Raw genomic sequence first — 21,725 nt, 5'->3', positions numbered from 1 at the left:
TAGATGATAGATAGATAGATAGATAGATAGATAGATAGATAGATGAGCAATCCTATGTGGATCAACGGTCACCTCTGACCTCGGGGGCGACCTCTTATCCAGTGCAGGACCAGAGGAGTGGTGAGGAGCGGATCTCCTCCTTGCTCCCCCCACCCAGCTTTCGCAGCTAGACAGCCAATTCCGGCTGTCTAGCTGCAGGACCTCGGGGCACAGGAAGCGGCAGCCAGACAACACATAGGATGTATCATACTGTCATTTCCTAACTCCCTGCCCTGGCCTGCCTACAGAAACACCCTGTTTTCACCGCTCTGTGCTGCTCTTACGAGCACAGAATGCGGGGATGATCCGTGCTGTCTATGAGGCAGTGTGGGAAGGGTTGGGGGTCAGTTCTCCAGGAACCAACCTATCCTATGGCCATCTATCCACTGACTAGCATTCATAGGATTGCGCTCTAAATAAACAAGGAGACTCTCAAGCATCCGTCCACCAATATTGGTGGCATCACAGCAAGTGCTTGCAGAATTTGAAGGAAACTTTCAGAGAAGATTGTTGTATTTTTTTTTTTAAATGTCAACAGCCACTAGAAGTGTTATGCCTTTAAAATGACTGCACTTGGCAAGGCTAATATTGTGGGGAGGGTATTTGGATTGAGAAGCTCAGCCATGTGAGAAGGCTAAAGGATACCACTGATCTTGTCAGTCTGCATCAAAGCATAGAAACAGAATGGCTCTCTGAGCCAGCTAATCAAGTGTGACAATGATTCTTCTTGAAAACATGCCATTTAAGTATCTATGTTTTATTGCTTTGGTATGATATGAATTGTGAAAACAGAATCCTACTGTTGTTTGGCAAGGGATGAAAGAATAGTGAAGTACCACTGGGGACCTGCAAAGCTTCACTGTGTGTGAGAGAGGATAGATCTTGCCTCTCCCTTTGCCTTCCACCTACTACATCACAGGTCTCTGTTGATGTGGCCCTTGCACAGCCTCTCCAGGGACCTCACTAAAGCTAGGCTAGGCATTATCTCCCAGAGGGATTAACGGATAGAGATCTAGAGGGTGGCCAGGTAGATGGTAAGGTTAACGGATGAATGCACCCTGCACATGTCGACTTGCTCTCCACAGAGGCGCACACTCACATACATATGCACAGATACCCACGCAGACAAAAAACAATGTACATCCATGCTATATTCACATACACATGTGTGCACAAACATTGCACACGTGGTTTTGGAGGGCAGACTCCCTCCCCCACTTCTCACAATAGTACTTTATGCTGCTTAATTGCTCTGTGGATGGTCATTCCATGTTTTTCTCAATTTCGAAAAACCAGTCCAAGGTTCATGAAGCAGGATATAGGAATACTGCAGCAGCATACTGCACACAGGCAACACCTACCTCTTCCCTACTATGATTGCAAAAGTTTTATTTATTTATTTAAAAACATATCCCACTCTTCCTTCTTAAGGGGCTCAGAGCTGCAGAAACTAAAAAAAAAGTAAAACAATATAAACAAGCAATAATAAAACTCAGAGCAGACAAAATATCGAGGAGGGCTCAAAAGCCTTATTAAAAATAAAGCCTTAACTGACCTAAATGGAAGTGGTAAAGGAGCTGGGAGAGAGAGCTGTAGAGGCAAGGGGCCACCATAGAAAAGATGCATTGTCACCTTATGAATATCTGGGGGACAGCAAGAAGGGCGTCCGTGGAAGATCTCAGTTCTTCTCAGCAAGGGTTATACAGAGGAAGGTAAATGAAATATCTAAATTTAGATGATTTTAAAAAATTTAATCAAATACCGATAGATTCACTTTGCAAACAATGATTATTAAGAGGTGACTTGAAGCCCTGTCTTCTGGACAAAATGGAAGATGCGTTCCAGAAATTCAGTGATGAATTTCTCAAGTTATTTTTACCTATTTAAAAATCCTCTTATTGAAGAGATGTTGCTCTTGGTTTGTAAAAAGAAAATTCTATGTCCCTTCAATTAAGAAGGATAAGGGTTATTTTTTCAATTTATTTCTTAAGCACTGATTAGTGAAGAAAAGCTTTTTATTATGGATGAATGATTATTTTTTTTTACCTTTATACATCTAAGAAGATACTGTTTTCTGAACTATGCCCTAAAATGTTTTTCCCCCCATGAATGCAGCACTTTGCAAATCAGAAACTCTCTTTTAATATGTTTCTCCTTTCACCTTTCACCAAACCATTCATTAGTAGAAGACATTTACTCGATATAAGCTTTTAGCTCAATAAAGAAGATGATATTCTTGTTTGAGACTTTTTTTCAGTGGCAGCTTGGAAGTTACTTGAAGTTAACAGGAGGAAAAAAAGCACAACAGTAGGGTGGCATATTGTCTCTTGCCTCCTACTGCGTGACAGTGCAGAAAAAGCAACATTCAAACATTTTCAGAGAAATTATTCTCTCTCTTTGACTGAAGTCATTTGATCTCGCTCTCAAAGCTAGGTCAGAAATCTATAAGAAACTTGTCATATAAAATATCAATATATTTGGTCATGAAGCAGAAACAAATGTTTGCTACCAAAGACAAAGTACAGTGCCATCATGTTCCATATGTTCACTAATTTTTTTGGACATTTTGATCTGGGCCAACCAGTCCTTATCATCTCACTGTATAAAAACCTTACTACATTTATATGATTTGGATGAAAGCCAGCAACTCTGAGCTCCACAGTAGGTGGTGGCTTCCATTGCCAGGCACATACTGGGGCCATCTGGGGTGATGCCATCAGGATGATCCCATCATGTTGTGCTTCATCACACACACTCTGGTCACCCTGGAGGTGTATGATGGATATTGTAGTCCTGGGGATGTCTTGGGGATGTTCCTGCTCTGTCATCACTGGGCTATTGTTTTCACTACAGCTTGCTCTGTAATGGTGAGGGGGGACTAATTTGCTAACACCATGATCACTGAGTATATCTCCTCAGAAGGGTGGCACTGGCTGGTAGGGATGGCGGAGAATTCTGCCGTGGACCCCAGTGAGGCCAGATTCCAAAGAATCCGGCCTCCAGAGTCTGTGGCAGAATGGGGCAGTCACCTCTGCCTCCCTCTGGAATCTGTGTGTGGCCAGCTCCTCTATGTGGCGATCCTGCGGAGCTGGCCGCCGGGTCTGCATCACTTGGCAATATGGCCAGCTGCCATTGCCATGCCGTATCACTGGCTGGGTGAGGGCTGGCTAATTCCGGATGCAAATGGTGTAGTGGATGCCATTTGCGGCTGTAAAGCTGTTAGATTAACCTAAATGTAGCCGTAAATGGCAGCCAGCTGTATCGTCAGCGATGCGGAGCCAGCGGCCGACTCTGCAGGATTGCCGCGGAGCAGAGCTGGCTCACATGGATTCTGGGGGGAGGGACAGATCACCCCCCCCCATGGGCACATTCCCACCTGGACCAGCAGGTAGGGAATCCGCCCATCCCTAATGGCTGGACCCCCCATTCCCTTGCTTCTATTCCTCCATGCCCATCTGTCTGGTAAGCATGGCACCGGCTTCCCATCCCACTGGCTCAACCTGGCTCAGAGGCCTGACACCATTGCCATTCTCAGCAGCAGCCAGCTGAGCAAGAACTGTGGCAGCAGGGGAATTCATTGGAGGAGCAGGTGGGAGTCATTTCCTTGGGCAGCGTCAACTCTCTGCTCCTTCACCGCTGCTACAGCAGCCTGCCTGGCCTTGGGAAGGGTTCGTTATTTCCAGCTCCTGAAACAGCTGAGGACTTTGTTCCCTGGGGAGTGTTTGGCATCCAGCCATTGACTGTCCCTCCAGGAAGCTGGACTTAAGGGAGGCTGACACGGGCAGTGGCGCCCTCAGTGGCGGCGTCCCCAAAGGGTGAAGGCCATATCCCTTGGTTTTCTCTTTCTGTGTTTCCCCTCTTTCTCTTCCCCTTGAGGGGATGAGGGGGGATTCCTGGGGTTGTCTGGAGTCTGGGGGAGTGTGGCCTTTGAATGTGTTTTGCTTGTTCTCCAGTTAGGCTCTTTATTATTTTATGGGTGAGAGGGAAGTGATTTTATACCACAGGGTGAGAGCCTGCTGGTATTGAATTGTGCCCTCCCCCCCCCCCAGGTGAGAGGTGGGAAGGGAGTGTTAGGTGTACATTCCAGGTGAGAGATGGGATGTTGGGCTTGTTGTATTCTACTGAATGTTGCTGAGTTTGATGTCCTTTTTGAGACAAAGTCAGCATTATGTGTGTAGGAGAGGCATGGTGGGGGGCATGGGGAAATATGGTGCAGGCAGAGCAAAAATTCATAGGAGAAGGGAGGGCAGGTACTTTACATCTATCCAGCCTTCTGGTTGCCCTGTCAGCCCAGGTTCCTTGGGGAACGGGCCAAGCCACTCGCAGAATCTTTGCCTGCTCCTTTGCAATGCCAGGTAGGTCTGGAATAAGATTGCAAACATCCATGATTTAATCTTGGATGAAAAGGCTGATCTGGTATGCATTACAGAGACTTGGCTGGGGGAGATAAGTGGGCCTGTATGGACGCAGCTTCTCCTGGTTGGGTACTCTGTGGTAGAGCAGGTAAGGAGAAATGGATGGGGAGGCAGCGTAACAGTGGTCCACAAACATAACATCCCCCCTGATCAAACACACTGTAAAGGAAATGGCTCACATGGAGTGTGTATACCTTGGCCTCGGGACTAGGGACAAATTGGGGATCCTGTTAGTGTACCGGCCACCTCACTGCCTGACAGAGTCCCTAACTGAGCTCACAGAGCTGGTCTCGGAGCTGGTGTTGGAGTCGCCCAGGCTTTTAGTCCTGGGTGACTTCAGTATCCCCCTCAGGTCCAGCTTGCCAAGGGTAGCTCAGGAGTTCATGGCGACCATGACAACCATGGGCCTGTCCCAGGTGGTCAAGGGGCCAACACATTAAACTGGTCACATGCTTGATTTGATCTTCTGCTCCAGTCAGCAGAATGATCTGTGGGTGGAGGTTCTATCTGTCTCCACGTTGCCATGGACAGATCACTTTCTGGTCAGGGCTGGTATCATGGCTACTACCTGCCTCCAAAGGAGTGGAGGACTAATTAAGATGGTTCACCCCCGAAGGCTGATGGATCCATAGTGATTCAGAATGCCTTGGCGGGGGGGGGGGGTTGGCTGGTGATGCAGATGACCCTGTTAAGTCCCTGGCCTCTGTGTGGAATGAAGATCTGACCAGGGTAATTAACACAGTCGCTGCTAGACATCTTCTCCTACCTGCTTCCAAACAAGCTCCATGGTTTACAGAAGAACAGAGGGAGCTGAAGCGGCAAGGAGGATGACTAGAGCGCTGATGGCAGAAAACTCAACTGGAATCTAGGGATGTCAGAGAATTCCTCCACGGACTCCAGTGAGGCCGGATTCTTTAGAATCCGGCCCCTTGGAATCCATGGCAGAATGGCCTCCCCACCACCACCCTGCAGAATCCCCCTGGGACGGAGCTTACCTGGTGGTGGATGCGGCGGCTCCGGCGGCTTCAGAGGCGGTGGATGTGGCGGCTGGTCTCCTGGCCGCTGCTGGGCTGCTGCGGCTGCTGCGGCTGCAAATGGTGGCCATCATAGCTGCCGCCATTTGCATGGCTGCCTTTTTCATGATAGGCTACGTAAATACTTATGTAGCCTATCACGGCAAAGAGCAGGGGCGCAAATGGCCGCCGCTACGCCATTTGCGCCCCTGCTCTTTGCCGTAATAGGCCTACGTAAATATTTACATAGCCTATCACAAAAAAGGCAGCCACGCAAATGGTGTAGCAGCCACCAAATACTTAAGTAGCTTATCACGGCTTGGCAGCCACGAAAATGGCGGCTGGTGTAGTGGCCACCATTTGCGGCTGCAGCAGTCCAGCAGTGGCCGGAATTCTGGCTGCGGCCGGCCCTGGCCAGCAGCTCCGCAGAGTTGCCGCAGAGTGGACCCGGCCAGGGAGGATTCCGGGGGGGGGGACGGAGAGCCTCCCCCCCCACCGCGGATGGCCCCAGCGGAACCAGGTAAGTGTTTCATACGCCACTACTGGAATCTGACAAGATACGTCATAGGGATCATTTGAAGACCTATGAGGTGGCGATACGTGCAGCGAAGAGAGCTTTCTACTTGGCACATATCGCGTCCGCAAACTCGCCCCCAGCTGAGCTGTTCAGTTTGGTTAGGGAGCTGAGTCAGCCACCCCGCCCACATTGAATCCAATCTTAGAGCCTTTGGTAACTTACTGTGATACCTTTAATGAGTTTTTTGCGGATATAATCTCTTGGATACGAGCCGACTTGGATGCTGTTGTAGGGACAGAAATCAACAGTGAGGTGTCCAGCAACTCTGCTTGCATGATTAAACTGGATCATCAGCTTGTGACTCCTGATGATGTAGATAAGCTGCTTGATTTGGTCAAAAAGACAATTTGCCCTCTCGATCCCTGCCCATCCTGGCTTGTATTCCAGGGAAGGGAGATGGTAAAGCAATTTTTTTCTGAATATTATTAACGTCTGAAAGAAGCAATTGTTAGACCGCTTCTGAACAAGCCTTCCTTTGACCATTTTGGGGCAAGGTAATCAAGAAGGTGGTGTCCGTTCAACTCCAAGCAGTCTTGGATGCAACTGATTATCTGGACTCATTTCAAACTGGCTTCAGAGTAGGATACAGAGTTGAGACTGCCATGGTCGTCTTGGTGGATGACCTTTGCCTGGGAATCGAAGGGAAGTGCATCCCTTTTGATTCTTTTGGCTCTCTCAGCGGCATTCGATACCATCAACCATGGTATCCTTCTGGACTGGATCACCTGAGGGAGTTGGGGGTTGGGGGCACTGCTGTGCAGAGGTTCTGCTCCTTTCTGTCAGGACGGCTCCAAATGGTGTCACTTGGGGATAGTTGTTTCTCAAAAAAGGAACAATTATGTGGAGTCCCTCAGAGCTCCATTATGTCCACGATGCTGTTCAATATCCACATGAAACCACTGGGAGAGATCATCAGGAGGTTTGGGGCTGAGTGTTATCAGTATGCTGATGACATCCACATCTATTTCTCGTTAACATCTTTATTCAAGGAAGGTATGACTCCTCTGAATGACTGTCTGAAGTCTGTAATGGGCTGGATGAGGGAGAACAAGCTGAAACTGAATCCAGGCAAGACAGAGGTGCTCATCGTAAAGGGTCCTAATTCGGGTACTGAGGTATGTCAACCTGTTCTGGATGGGGTTGCACTCCCCCTGAAGGAGCAAGTTTGTAGCTTGGGGGTGCTGACCCAACCCTACTCCTGACACCCCAGGTGGAGGCAATAGTGAGAAGTGCCTGTTATCAACTTCTCTTGATACACCAGCTATGCCCGTTCCTGGAACATGTGGACCTGGTAATGGTGGTGCACACACTGGTAACCTCTAGGCTTGATTTTTGCAATACGCTGTATTTGGGGCTGCTTTTATATTTGGTTTGGAAACCTCAACTGGTACAAAATATGGCAGCCAGGTTGGTCTCTGGGACATCCCATGGAGACCATATTACACTGGTTTTAAAATCTTTACACTGGCTGCCAATTTGTTTCTGAGCAAAATATAAAGTGCTGGTTCTTACCTTTAAGGCCTTACATGGTCTAGGTCCAAGGTACCTTAGGGAGCGCCTTTTCCCCTACGTCCCAGTCCGCCACCAAAGGTCCTCTGAAGGCTCTCTGCTGCAGCCGCCTAATGTGAGATTGGCAGCCACACGCAAGAGGACCTTTACCTTTGCCACCCCTCAGTTGTGGAATGACCTGCCGGTTGAAACGCGCCTGCTGACCTCATTGAAGGTTTTTAAGCGGGAATTAAAGACTGTATTATTCCGGCAGGCCTTCCCTTATTAGAACTCTCGTTCCATTTGCTGACCTTTGTATAATGTTTTAAGTAGGGATGTCAGAGAATTCTGCCATGGACTCCAGTGAGGCCGGATTCTTTAGAATCCGCCCCCCCAGAATCCATGGCAGAACGGCCTCCCCCCCGCCACCCCACAGAATCCCCCTGGGATGGAACGTACCTGGCGGCGGATGCGGCGGCGGCGGCTCTGGCTGGTCTCCTGGCTGTTGCCGGGCTGCTGCGGCCACAAATGGCGGCCATTGTAGCGGCCACCATTTGCGTGGCTGCCTTTCATGATAGGCTACGTAAATACTTACGTAGCCTATCACGGCAAAGAGCAGGGGCGCAAACGGCCGCTACACCATTTGCACCCTTGCTTTTTGCCGTAATAGGCAACGTAAATATCGACGTAGCCTATCACAGCAAAAGGCAGCCACGCAAATGGCGTAGCGGCCACCATTTGCGTGGCTGCCTTTTGTCGTGATAGGCTACGTCAATACTTATGTAGCCTATCACGGCTTGGCAGCCACGCAAATGGCGGCTGGCATAGCGGCCGCCATTTGCGGCCGCAGCAGGTAGCAGCCAGAATTCTGGCTGCGGCTGGCCCTGGCCGGCGGCTCCATGGAGGCGCTGTGGTGCAGAGCCAGCTGGGGAGGATTCCGGGGGGAGGGACGGAGCGCCTCCCCCCCACCGCGGATGCCCCGGAACAGAGCAGGGTAAGTGTTTCATACATCCCTCGTTTTAAGCAGTGTTGTTTTAAGCTGTATTTTATTGTTGGATTTTTTAGAAAATTATTTTTAGTTCAAAGTTGTTTTTAGCTATATGTTGTTTGTATATATCATCTGCATGTTTTTATGTAAATGGTTTTTAAACTTTGTATATTGTATTTTAATGTTTTAACTTTTATAAACTGCCCAGAGAGCTTTTGCTATAGGGAGGTATAGAAATCATCATCATCATCATCATCATCATCCCTCCCTCCCATCCTGCCTGCTGCATGTTTAACTTCCATCCCTGCTGACACACAGGCCCTGGCACTGATGTGGTGCTGGCTCCTCCTCTGCAACCAGACAGTGAAACCTCAAGAGCATCCAGGCCTGGCCTGACTTGGACTGGCCTGGCAGGCGTGATGGACAGCCTCTAACTCATGGCTGAAATATTGTGCACCATGGGGCACACTTTCACAGCCTCTATTTTAAGCTCCTTGCCTACCTCTATACCCCCCTTCATAAATATTAATCCCAGGGAAGTTTACAAAGTAAGGTTAAAAGCAATAAATAAGATAATTAGCTCAATGCAGCTCCAGTAGGGACCTTGGCTACCTTTTCCGATATCCTTGTTCCATGCCCCCCTCCCCCCTGTGGGTGGTGGAGACACTGGAAACGTATGCTCAGCATCCCCCAGAGCACTCTCCACAACTGTGCCCCCACTTGTAGCGCCCAATGGGTCCTGCTGCCAAGTACAGGTGCAGGCAGGATGGGAGTAGGTGGGTGGCACCCCCCCCCCACATGCACACACCTGCTGTGGTGTGCAGCAAATGTTTTCCTAATATGTGTGCTGTATCCTCCTGCCCTGATGTGCTGCCTTTTGCAGCTGTAGTAATGTGTGTGCATTTGGTCTCCCACCACCATCATTCTTGTGCTTCACTCTCTGCACTCCTGTGTCGTTTCTAGCCCACAGGGACTTCCCTGGGATAGACTTGGCATCCCCTTGGTAAGACTTCTGGCACTTGGGAACCATGCATTCCTTACCCTCCTCTTCTCTGCCCCCACCCCCTTGTCCTTAACTTTCCCAGCAAAGATCATGCTATAGGGTGTGTGTAAAATATTTTCCCTTTAGTGTGGTTGAACATTGTCCTGGGAGTGTGTGTGCATTTATCTGGGTGTCTGTGGAACTGTACTGCCCTTTTCAATGAACAATGGCTAACAGGAAAGGAAAACAATTCCCATCTGGATTTGAACCAGCAACCCTGGGAGTGTGTTTGTGCCTGCTTTGCAGCCTGAACTACAGTGGTATGTCTTTCTTCCTGGTGGATGGGGGAGGTGAAATGTCTTGTCTTAGGAGGGATTTGAACCAGCAACCTCCTGAACATGTCTGTGCGTTTGTACCTCCCTTAGCCAACAGCACCACAGGGTTTCCATGGCTGTGCCTGTGTCCACTGCCTAGTTCTCTGTGTTCCATGTGTCTTGGGGGTGTGGCCAGATAATGTACACAACACAGCTCTGCTGTGTGGATTGGCTTCCTGGGTCTCCTTGTGGAATGTGGGTTTCCTCCCCAACTCAACCCCCCATTGGCGTGGGAGGCTGGTGGTGTTTCCAGGGATGCCAGGGGTATGTCTATTGTTTTTTGCTTCTTTTGTACTTTCTGTGCTGTGTGCTATCCCTTCCCTTCCTGGCCTGAGCACATATAAGAGTAGCATATCTCCCCTACCTGGTGTAACTAGAGTATCAGATTGTTCTGCCGGTTACCAAGGTATTCCTTCCATTACAAGCTCAGATCATATAATCTTCCTGCAATGTGTGTCTGTTTTAAGAAGGCTTATTGGAATCTCAGCAGTAATAAAAGATAATTAGACAAAATCTTAAATATAATTCAGAGTGAGTGGTGCTACCAGACCTCATTTATTAATTTTTTAAAGGAAATATAGTGGTTGATAAGCTCAAGTTCTAATGCCAGGTACCAGAGGATTTTGTACATTTTAACAGTGTTGATAAATAAATCACAGCATACACACACACACACACACACAAATGCAAAGGGAATATTTGGAGGATTGAAACAATTATACAGCATTCAGACTTAATTGTCAAAAGAAACCTAAATGTTCACCTACCAATGTTTGCAAATAAGAAGCCACATTCAAAATGTTGTAAAGGAGTAAACATGAACAGGCATTTAGAGCGCAATCCTATGGCTGCTAGTCAGTTCTCTGAGACCCGACCTCCACCGCCTCCCACGCTGCCTCGTAGGCAGTGCTGAATGCGCCATGTTCAGAAGAGGAGTGCGGAGCGGTGAAAACAGGGCATTCCTGGGGGTGTGCCGATGCAGGGAAGTCAGAAATCTGGTATGACACATCCAACGTGTTGTCTGGCCACCGCTTCCCACCCTCCTACTTCCTGCGGCTAGACAGCCAAAATCAGCTGTCTAGCCACAAATGCAGGGTGGCTGAAGTGCAGAGGGGACGATCCCCTCCGTGCTTCTCCTGCCCTGCTTTGGATAGGCGGTCATCTCCGAGTTCGGAGGCGGTCACCTATCTGAATAGGATTGCACCACCCTTAGTAAAACAAAACTGGGAGCAGGAATGTAATATTAGAATGTCAGAAGCAGAATGGAATATCTATATCTATATCTATCTCCAAAACACTTTTGTAGATGTGCCCTTGAGGGGAAACTTTTATAAAATACCATATAAATGGTGTTATACACCTGTAAGACTTGCAAAACATGTATCTGAACATATCTGATTTAGACTGGAGTAGGGGTGGACGAAAGTCACTTACCTGTCGTCGAAGCTTGTTCGCGGTGGGGGGGAGGCGCTTCGCTACTCCCCCCACGAAGTTCAGGCCGGGGGGGAGGCTTCCCGCCTCACCCGGCCGAAATTCAGGCCAGGGAGGAGGCTTCCCGCCTCGCCCGGCCGCGAACTCCAAATTTTTTTTTGTTTTAAAAAAACGCCCCCGTGATAGGCTACGTGATGATTAACGTAGCCTATCACGGCTGACTTTGCAGATCTAGCCGTGATAGGCTACGTTAATCGTCACGTAGCCTATCACGGGGGCGTTTTTTTTCTTTTTCTTTTATTGCAATGGCGGCGGTGGCAGCTGGTCGAAAGACCGGCTGCCGCTCCCGCCCCGCACGAACACCCGCCAAACCGCCGGCCGGACCCGCTGCCGGGAGGGACATTCGGCAAAGGTAAGTCCCGTCCCGGGGGGGGTGCGGGGTGCGGGGGGGTTGCGGAGAATTTCTCCCCGAAACTTGTTCGGGGGGCCGAACACATTGGCGCTCGGCCCCCCGAAGTTTCGGGGAGAAATTCTCCGCCATCCCTAGGGAGATAGAGAAGGATAAGAGGTACATTTGCCCACATTTGATGGGAATGTCCTCAGCTTAAATAAATATTGGCTAGATATTGTTCAGGGTATCTGAGATACCATATGAGAGGTAGGGATGGGCGAATCTGTCAGTTTCACCATCTCCTGCATTCATTTTTTAAAAAACTTTCTTGAATATTAACCTTGTGAATTTTGTTAAATTCTTATCAAAAACAAACTTACCCATCTGTCCCAGCCAAATTCAATAGGTACAGCTATTCCCAGCATGGAGAGGACCATAATGTGCCTGCCCGCCATGTAGCTGTTAAGGATGAAAAACCTGTCAGAAAAAAAGAGGTGACACTAACATGGTTGAATGCACAGGAATTCAAACCCAGACATTTGAGAGCTAAACACTCCAAACCCTGGGCCTGGATGGGTGAATCTATCAGTTTTGGTTTCTCTCACATTTGAATTTGTTTTAATCTCAAGTTCTTTTTATCCTGAATATGGAAAACTTTGAGAAGGTAATTTTTTATCAAAACTGAACTGAAATGAAATTCTCACCCATCCCTAATCCAATTAAATCCTCAAGTAATGTTGGGAAGAATAAAAGGACATCATAGAACAGAACATATAGTGTTGGTTATGTTAACTATAGTGTGTATATTGCTAGTAACAGCATGGGGATTGGTTTCTCTGCCAACTCTTGGTCAGTGGAGAAAGAAAACAGAACATTAGAAATACTTATGGGAAGGAAAGAATAACTCCAGATAGACTTGTAAGAGAAATTGGACTATATTTACTCAATTGTGGAACCAATACAGGTCAAATGACCTAGCACAAATGCACATAAATATAACTAATCAATTGTGGTCTTTATTCATTTGAATTTAAGTTAATAGCTTTGTATAATACGTTGTTGCTAAATAAAATTCTAAAATATTTTTTAAAACTGCTAATGTTGATCTTTTAAAAATGGAGGAAGTCATGTCAGAGTGGCATGTGTTGTTTTTTATTTTTTTAATGCATTTTCAGAGTTACAGAGTTACATTTCTCACCTAGTAATTGAGAACATTTCTGTCTTTCTGCATGAATAAATAGGTAAAAATAGATATACATTGTCTTTATCTTCAGACCAATGTATCCAATAAATGTATGATTAAAGACTGGTCAATATTTCTGCATGGGCCAAATCCAGGGAAAGCTAGTTGTGCTTCATTCCAAATAAAATCAATAGAATAAAATCAATAGACTAATAAGTCTCATTGATTTTAGTTTTCAGAGGGTAGCTTTGTTAGCCTGTTATAGCAAAAGGGAATATTTGGAGGATTGAAACAATTATACAGCATTCAGACTTAATTGTCAAAAGAAACCTAAATGTTCACCTACCAATGTTTGCAAATAAGAAGCCACATTCAAAATGTTGTAAAGGAGTAAACATGAACAGGCATTTAGAGCGCAATCCTATGGCTGCTAGTCAGTTCTCTGAGACCCGACCTCCACCGCCTCCCACGCTGCCTTGTGAGTCTTGTGGCACGTTAAAGACTAACACATTTATTCTGGCATAAACTTTGGTGGGTTATAGCCCACTTCAATAGATGCATGAGTTTAGGTTTATATAGAATACATGTGGGGTCGGGAAGAATTGTAAACAGAAGGAAATTAAGTGCGCAATCCTATGCCTGTTGAGACTAGGGATGTACGAAAGTCACTTACCTTTCTGCGGATTATGTTGATGGGGGGGGGAGGCGTTCCATCCCTCCCCCTGGAATCCTTGACGGGGGGGAGGCGATCCGTTCCTCCCCCCCGGAATCCTCCACGGCCAGCTATGCTCCACGGCAGCTCCACGGAGCAGCCGGCCAGGCCCAGCCCAGGCCAGAGCCGTCCGCAGCAAAAAAACCAAAACCACGTACGCAAATGGCGGCACCTATGGCCGCCGCCATTTGCGTTCCTTATTTTTGGCCATCTTAGTCTATGTAATTCTTTATGTAGACTATGACGGCGAATCAAAAAGGACGCAAATAGCGCCCGCTACGCTATTTGCATTCCCCTTTATTTTCGCCATCATAGTCTACGTAAATATTTACGTAGACTAAGACGGCCAAAAATAAGGAACATGAATGGCGGTGGCCGTAGCCGCCGCCATTTGCGTACACGGTTGTTGTTGTTGTTGTTTTTAAACCCAGCCATGATAGGCTACGTAAATCTTTATGTAGCCTATCACGTCATTTTTTGTGGTTTTTTTACAAGACTGCAAATGGCGGCAGCTGGTCGGAAGACCAGCTGCCACCACCAGCGGAGCTGCCGCCGCCCGGAAGATCCGCCCCAGGTAAGTCTCGTCCCGGGGGGGGGGATCCACGGGAGGGTGGGAGGGTGGCAGGCCGTTCCGCCACGGAGTTCGGGGGGCCGAATGCACTGGCATTCGGCCTCACCGAGATCCGTGGCGGAATTCTCTGCCATCCCTAGTTGAGACGGAAAAAAAAATATAGGGCCACAATTCCTACCATTTCCCAGGCAACCATGCTAGCTGGGGAAGGCTTGGAGCTGAAGGACTTTATTCTGTCTAAACATGCATAGGCTTACCGTAAATGCAGAAATTACTGCCAGTGACAAACACATTATTAACAATGGGCATTCACAATGTGGTCTGTGCTGATAGCACAAACATCCTGGCACTAGCTAACCCAATTAACACATGTAGTGTGATAAAAAAAATCATTTTGCTCAATTCAAGCCTCTGCCAATAGGATTAAACCTGTTGATGAATTCTACCTCCGCAGTCTCTTGCTCTCTGTTTAAAGTTTCTTTGTTCAACAACAGCTACTTTAAGATCAGCATCAGCGACAGACTGAAATGTTCTTCCAAGGATTTCTGAATATTGCCATTTCTTATTCTTTTCCATAGAGACTTGCCTGTTTGCTCTCTATAGAATGCAGAAGGGCACTGTAACCTAAAACAGTTACTCACTAGCAGCCACGTAACAAGGCTAGAAACTCTGGGACCAGACCCTGAAACAAATCGAGATGCCAGCTCTGTCCCCTGTCTACTCTGAAAACACTGATAATGTCACCTACAACATTATGCATTCATTCACTTGCTCATCTTCCAATGCAATATATGCCATATTTTGTCACCAGTGGAAATGGTACAGAAAAGAACAAAATAAAAAACAAAATAAAAAGACAAAACTGTGTAGGATAGTTTTTATCAGTAGCTCTTAGCCATAACTATTCAGAGGCAGTATGATTCCTTAACAATGCAATCCTACACATGTCTACTCAGAAGTAAGCCCTGTTGAATTCAATGGGACTTACTCCTTGGTAAATGTGTACTGCTGGGAACTAGCAGCAAGGAGTAGCTTCTCTTGCATGCCTAAATAAGTTTACCATAGGTATCTTTCTGGGTACTGTTGGAGAAAGCACAAGAATAGATGGAATTTTGGTCTGATTTAGCAAGTCATTTCTTGTGTTGATAGAGATTGGAATAAAATAACATGGATTTCTGATTCTGGACTGGACTGCATGTTCATTACAACTCCTTGAAGTTCTTAATAAAGTTATTGTTATCTTCATCTTATTTATATTCGTTTATAGTAGTATGTTCATGCATGGAATGCTAGTGTTGCTTAGCAACAAATGAGTAAATGGCTTTGATGTCACAATAGGCCTATGCAGTTTATAGGGCCATGGCTGCTCTAGGTGCCCTTGGCTTATTTGCTTAGATGTGACAAATGGGCTGGCAAACAAGACAGCTGAGTACTAAGAAGGATTGGGAAACTTTTTAGAATTGATTTTTAAAAGACCGATGAGCAGCTTCTGATAAATTAAATTGCATAAGCATTGCCTGAGCACCATGGACCTCTGAGCAGAAAGCCATGATTAATGTTAAACTAGACTAGGAAGGAAAAGAGTTACCATCCGGGATGTGCAAGCCTCTCCGCCATAGGCAGTGGAAAGGCTGTGTGTGTACAAGCAGCATTGAGGCAAGGTGCCCAGTTCAGAGGAAGGAAATCTTTGACGTCTTCTTGACCCATGGCCATGGGTATCGTGAGCATTGGAACTAAGTAAAGAGACTCGTGATCTAGAGTGAGCAGCAGCTGGGAAAGGGTGCAGAACTCTTCAGGCAGGAAGTCTCAGGGAGGAGCTGCTCACTTACCGCAACTTGCCATGGGCCACCTTCTGTCAGCAGACTGAAAATTCAGTAAGTGATCTTACCTCCAGCCTAAAGTCTGCAAGAGAGCTGAATGTTAACACAGCCTTTCCCAACCTGGGCTTCTCTAGATGTGTTGGACTACAACTCCCAGCATGCCCCAGCATGGCTGATTGGGAGGTGCTGGGAGTTGTAGTCCAACGCATCTAGAGGACACCAGGCTGGGAAAGGCTGTGTTCATACGGCTCTCTTGCAGACTTTAGGCTGGAGGCAAGATCACTTACTGAATTTTCAGTCTGCTGACAGAAGTCAGCCCGTAGCAAGTTGCAGTGAGTGAGCAGCTTCATTATTTCTGTGTTGTTACAGTTTTGAAAAACAGAAACAAACAGTACCTTTTAATGTCATGATCAAGGTGACATGCAAGATATTCTGCAAGAGGAAAACAAGTACCTACTCTTGTACTAATGCATATGTTACTTTGTGTGAGGTGTGAATGAAGAACCATATGTCAAAAGAAAAGGTTCAGCCATATGTTGAACTTGACTGATAACTGGAGGATTGAAGGTTTATTCATTCAACTTCTATTTACTGAGAAAAGAATAGAGAAGATTTGCATTGTAACATTTTACAACTTAAAAATTCTTGAGTCTTTTCCTTGCATATATAACAATGATGAATTAACTCTGTGTTCCGTATAATTTAATTAAAAGAATGGAAGCTGTGGAATAAAATATTTCTCACCCTTTCCCCAAAAACATTATATTTGATCCAATAAGAACATTTTAGACACAAATGCAAGGATATAAATAAAGTCAATCTAAATAAAATGGCTAAAGAAGTTCTAAAATAGATGAGAACGACAAAGTCAGGGATAGGTGGCATTTGAAGATGGTCTGCTTATCTAGCAAGCAGCATGCTCTGGAATTCTCTCTTTTAAAAAGGTTGATCTCCTTCTGATCTTACAAGACCATCATGGAAGCCTTTCCTTTGTGGGAAGAGATTTCTGCAGAGCAGCAGGGCCAGGCACATTTGCCTCCATGCAGTTCCCACCCACAGTTCCTTCTACCTCCAGTTCCCTCCATTTTTTTCTGCCCAGCATACCCCCACTTCTTCAATTTTTTGTTCAGGGAGGGGTGATGCCATCTTAGCCTAAAGATGGGAGAGAGTTTGGTTTGGTTTGGTTTGATTAGTGAAAATGTTAAAAAATGCATTATATTAGGGAATAATGCTTGCAAAAATGTGTGTATTAGACAAAATTGTGAACAAAAATGCACGTGTTGGGAGAAACACACACAAAAACGTGTATGAATTTTCATGCAAACTTTAAAAAAAAACACATCTCAACTTTCGGAACTAACCAAAGTTAAGATCAGAAAAGTGAGAAACTAGAGAAACTGAAATGGAAAGATTCATCCATTCCTATCTCAACCATAACAATCAGTTCACAAAAGGCTTGCATGGAAAGAATGGCTAGAGAGAGTTTGGTGATAAAGATATTTCAAAGACAGTAGCCATCTTATTTATTTCATTTATTTAGTACATTTCTAATACTGCCAATAACTAATGTTCTCTGGGCGGATTACAACTGGGGGGAAATCCCCATCATTCATGCTTTGCTGTTTGAAGTGAGAGGATTCAGAGAACTAAGGATGTTCTTTTGGGAAATCTGAAATGAATGAAAAATAAATGCAAAAGAATCTCATTTGTATTTATTTCAGATGTAATAAATGCAAATTAGAATTAATTCAAATTCACTAATCCCAAATGAACATTTCCTGTTTTTTTTGAGGGGGGGTTCTCTTTTATATTTATTGGGGTTTATTTTGCATTACTTTAAATGGTTTGCACTTTGCATTGCAAAGATGGCAGTTGGGAAAAGGTGAAACAGTGTTTTAGAAGTTTGGGGTAGGGGGAAGACACTCAGACAGCTAGCTCTGAAAGTGACAGAGAAGTCCCCGGCTGGATGGAGGAGCTGGCAGACTGGGTGCAGTCCAAGGGGGGAAAAAAAGGTGCAATCAAATGCCAATATTGATTGGGAAAAAATCTCAGCACCTTCCACGGGCGCCTAGCTGTTTTCCTGCATCCTCAAAAAGTGGAGTTAATTAATTTACAAGGTTCCTGAACCGTCAAATAAGTGTACAGGTTTGGAAAGCATTGCATTGCCCACTGAGCTATGTAGGACAGATGAATGCATTTGTGTACCACTGTAATATGGAAACATTTTTCTTTCTTTACTTCATGAGGCACCACAAAATTTGTTAATGCTAATAATAGCTTTAAGAGCTATGCAGGGTGCTTGGCAAGAATATTATTTATGGATTAGTACCACAATTCTTAACACATTTAGAAATGGGTGTGTAGATGTAACCAGTATTTCTCGGAAACAGTTACATTTTAGTTATTGGTGTTATAATTTATTTATGGTTATTAAATTGTTTTAACAGAACTACCATATTCAGCTGAGCTACTTATTGTTGAGTTCAAACAAATTGTACTTCAAAATGTATGCCAATTAAGTCTCCAGTACAGCAAGAAGTGAAATGCAATAAGGAAAACAACTCATTTTTTTCCAGGGGGCGGTTGAAGACTGAGAGCATGCTTAATTTGTTAAATGATGGAAATATATGTACATAAAGAAACTTGCTAATGTCCTGTTCAGAAATCCCCCCACCCTGCCCCCCAGTTAGGCACAGAAAACCTTGTCATCTTTTCCTTTCTTCTTGGAAAAGAGTTAACAAACTTTTATCTTCTCCAAATTTTTGAAGAAAAGGTGAGCTCTGGGTAGAAAAACAACAACACTGATGTCCTTAAGCCTAAACTGAAGAAATTCCCAAATCCTTTGCCTTGGTGCAGATGGGATGTAACTGAGCTCTTAGCCCAGGTGAAGAAAAAAGGATCAGGTCACAGGATCCATTGTTACCTTCCCTTATCAGTCTGTTAGTTATGACGTGGCATTATATCTGCTCCACCAAGCTAACCATGTTTAACACTTACTAGGGTTGCAAGTCAAATTTAAATCCTGTTTTCAAACTCTTAACCTTTAGTAACAAGCTAGCCTTGGTTAACATAAACCATGGGTTTTGTTTTGGTGCAGATGTAATGATGGCTGACCATGGAAATATGAAGTAATATACAAGAGAGAGAAAGAAGAAGTGTCTGAGCCTGTGACAGGTTCCTGATCCTGTAGCCGTGGTTAAGAGATTGGCAGCAGTATAACTGCACAGTCAGTTTCTGTGTTAAGTGCTCTTATCTGTTATACTCTACCCATTCTTAGAATGTTATATATAGTTATTAACAGGTTATTAGATTTTTTTTTTCATTTTCTAATAAAATGCAAATAACAAACCCTTCCCTGCAGCCTTCCCCCTGCCCCCATTTCCTCCCCTTTAGATTTTCCCCTCCCTTATTCATATCATTCTGTATTTAAAACATAAAGGTTTCATGTTTCTCAGTAAAATCATGACGCGAAATAATAATAAAACATAAAAGAAAGGTTTATATCAAGCACTCCTCTTTGCTGGCCTGCACTGGTTTTGTGGTGGATCACGTTACCCCGCATAGAATTCATTAATAATAATTTAATTATTTTTTTAAAAAACCCTGCCAGTTTAAGATTAGAGTTAAGGCTATCTCATGTTGACTCAAATTCCATAAAACCAGGAAATTGGAAGCTAAGGCTGATGCCTTAACAGATGTGTTTAGGGATGTACAAAAGTCACTTACCTTTTCGACAGGGTGATTTGCGGTGGGGGGGAGGCGCTCCGCACCTCCCCCTGAAATCCTAACCTGGCTGGCTCCGCTCTGCAGAGATTCTGCGGAGCCGCCGGCCGGGGCTGCCCACAGCCGAACATCCGGCCGCTGGGCAGCCTGCAGCCAAAAAAACCAGCATACGCAAATGGCGGCGGCTATGGCGGCTGCCATTTGCGTTCCCTTTTTTTCGCTGTTTTAGCCTACGTAAATATTTACGTAAGCTATTATGGCGAAAAAAAAGGAACGCAAATAGCGTCCACTACGCTATTTGTGTTCCCCCTTTTTTCGCCGTAATAGCGTACGTAAATATTTACATAGGCTAAAACAGCGAAAAAAATGGAACGCAAATGGCGGCCGCTGTAGCCGCCTCCATTTGCATATGCTGTTTTTTTTTTTTTTTTAGCTTGCCATGATAGGCTACGTAAGAATTTATGTAGCCTATCATGGCAAAGGCAGCTGCGCAAACGGTGTGGTGGCTGCCATTTGCGTGGCTGCCTTTGCCATGATAGGCTACGTATATACTTACGTAGCCTATCACGGCAGCCTGGCCGGACGCAAATGGTGGCCGCTACAGCGGCTGCCATTTGAGTCCACAGCAGCCGGCTGAGAGACCAGCTGCTGCCGCCGCCACCGAAGCCGGAGCCATCACCGCCAAAACATCCGCCCCTGGTAAGCTTCATCCCGGGGGGGATTCCGCGGGGGGGGCGGGGGGAGGCCGTTCCGCCACGGGTTTCGGGGGGCCGATGCCAGTGCATTTGGCCTCACTGAAATCCATGGCAGAATTCTCTGCCATCCCTAAGAATTTCAGGGGGAGGGATGGAGCACCTCCCCCCCACCGTGAATGTCACCCTTCGAAAAGGTAAGTGACTTTTGTACATTCTTATCCTTGCTTAGTAGTTGGTAATTAGCATCTGAAAGAGTCATTAAGTTGTAAAAGGAGTAAAGCCTTGGAAAGAATCCTTTTCGTCTGTGTTTTGAGTTGGCTATTGGGACTGTAAGAGGCAGCTAGGGCGCTCCTGTCATCTATCACGGCAAAAGGCAGGGACGCAAATGGCGGCCGCTACGCAATTTGCATCCCTGTCTTTTGCCATGATAGGCTATGTAGATACTTACATAGCCTATCATGGCTTGGCAGGGATGCGAATGGCGGCCGGCGTAGTGGCCGCCATTTGCGGCCACAGCCCAGCAGCATCCAGAAGACGAACTGGAGCTGCGGCCAGAATATGACCCGGAGCCTCTGCTGGAGCCACCGTCAGAGCCAGGTAGGCTCCGTTCAGGGGGGGTTCCACGGGGTGGTGGTGGGGATTGCTCCGTTCTGCCACGGACTCCGGGGGGCCAGATTCTAATTCAGATTCAGATTCAGATGGCCTCACTGGAGTCCGTGGCAGAATTCTCCAACATCCCTACCTGAATCACAAACACATAAACATATCCCTCTGACATCCTGCATGTACGTATGCAAAGACTGTGATTGATTCTGGCCAATATGTTTAGGGCTGAGGTATCTGACAGAGGGCAGGATCCACCCTTGCGCAGGTGACCAGGCCTACTGGCCCTGGTGCACGCACGGCCCCTACAGCTGATGGCCGTGATATAGTGCTTCTGGTGGCAAGCTCCGAAATTTGCGAAAACACTCATTTCTGGATGGGGTATGACCTGGCCTTTCCAGAAACGAGCCTTTCCACTTGGACATATGTGTAACGTATTTGTTTTGATTATCTTTCTTTATCTTGGAAACTGAGCACCATAACACAGGACACAGTCCAGCCAAAATTAAATGCTTTTAAAGTGCCCTTCATGCATTATGTGTTGAGGGTAGACATCTGAGCAGGGGAAGGATACATGCATAGACCTCTGTGTGCATGTGCTTTTGTGCAGCTGGAGCGTTGATCGTGCAGGTTTCCAGCGCACACAGAAGGCTATGTGCTTAGGCTTCCCCTGCACAGACAACCATGCTCAACACATGGATGTTGGGGGAAAGGGATGGG

The 21,725-nt window shown here is 46.1% G+C and overlaps 1 protein-coding gene across 6 annotated transcripts in view; it reads left to right on the top strand.

Annotated features, from left to right (window-relative positions):
- SNTG2 (syntrophin gamma 2) overlaps nucleotides 1-21,725 on the top strand; it is a 418,988-nt gene that overhangs the window by 64,465 nt on the left and 332,798 nt on the right. Inside the window, exon 2 of one of the 6 annotated variants that reach the window (XM_084826736.1) lies at nucleotides 19,082-19,210. The exons of the other annotated variants lie outside the window; for them this stretch is intronic. The gene's annotated coding sequence lies outside the window, so the exon portion shown is untranslated. The remainder of the gene's footprint in view (nucleotides 1-19,081; nucleotides 19,211-21,725) is intronic. 6 annotated transcript variants of the gene reach the window in all.

The sequence above is a fragment of the Heloderma suspectum genome, chromosome 1 (assembly GCF_057233095.1).
Source record: "Heloderma suspectum isolate Gila_16-S chromosome 1, 16-S_ref, whole genome shotgun sequence".
In the NCBI taxonomy this organism is placed as follows: Eukaryota; Metazoa; Chordata; class Lepidosauria; order Squamata; family Helodermatidae; genus Heloderma; species Heloderma suspectum.
Note: the sequence above shows the minus strand (reverse complement) of the source record. Positions and strands in the feature narration are given on the sequence as shown.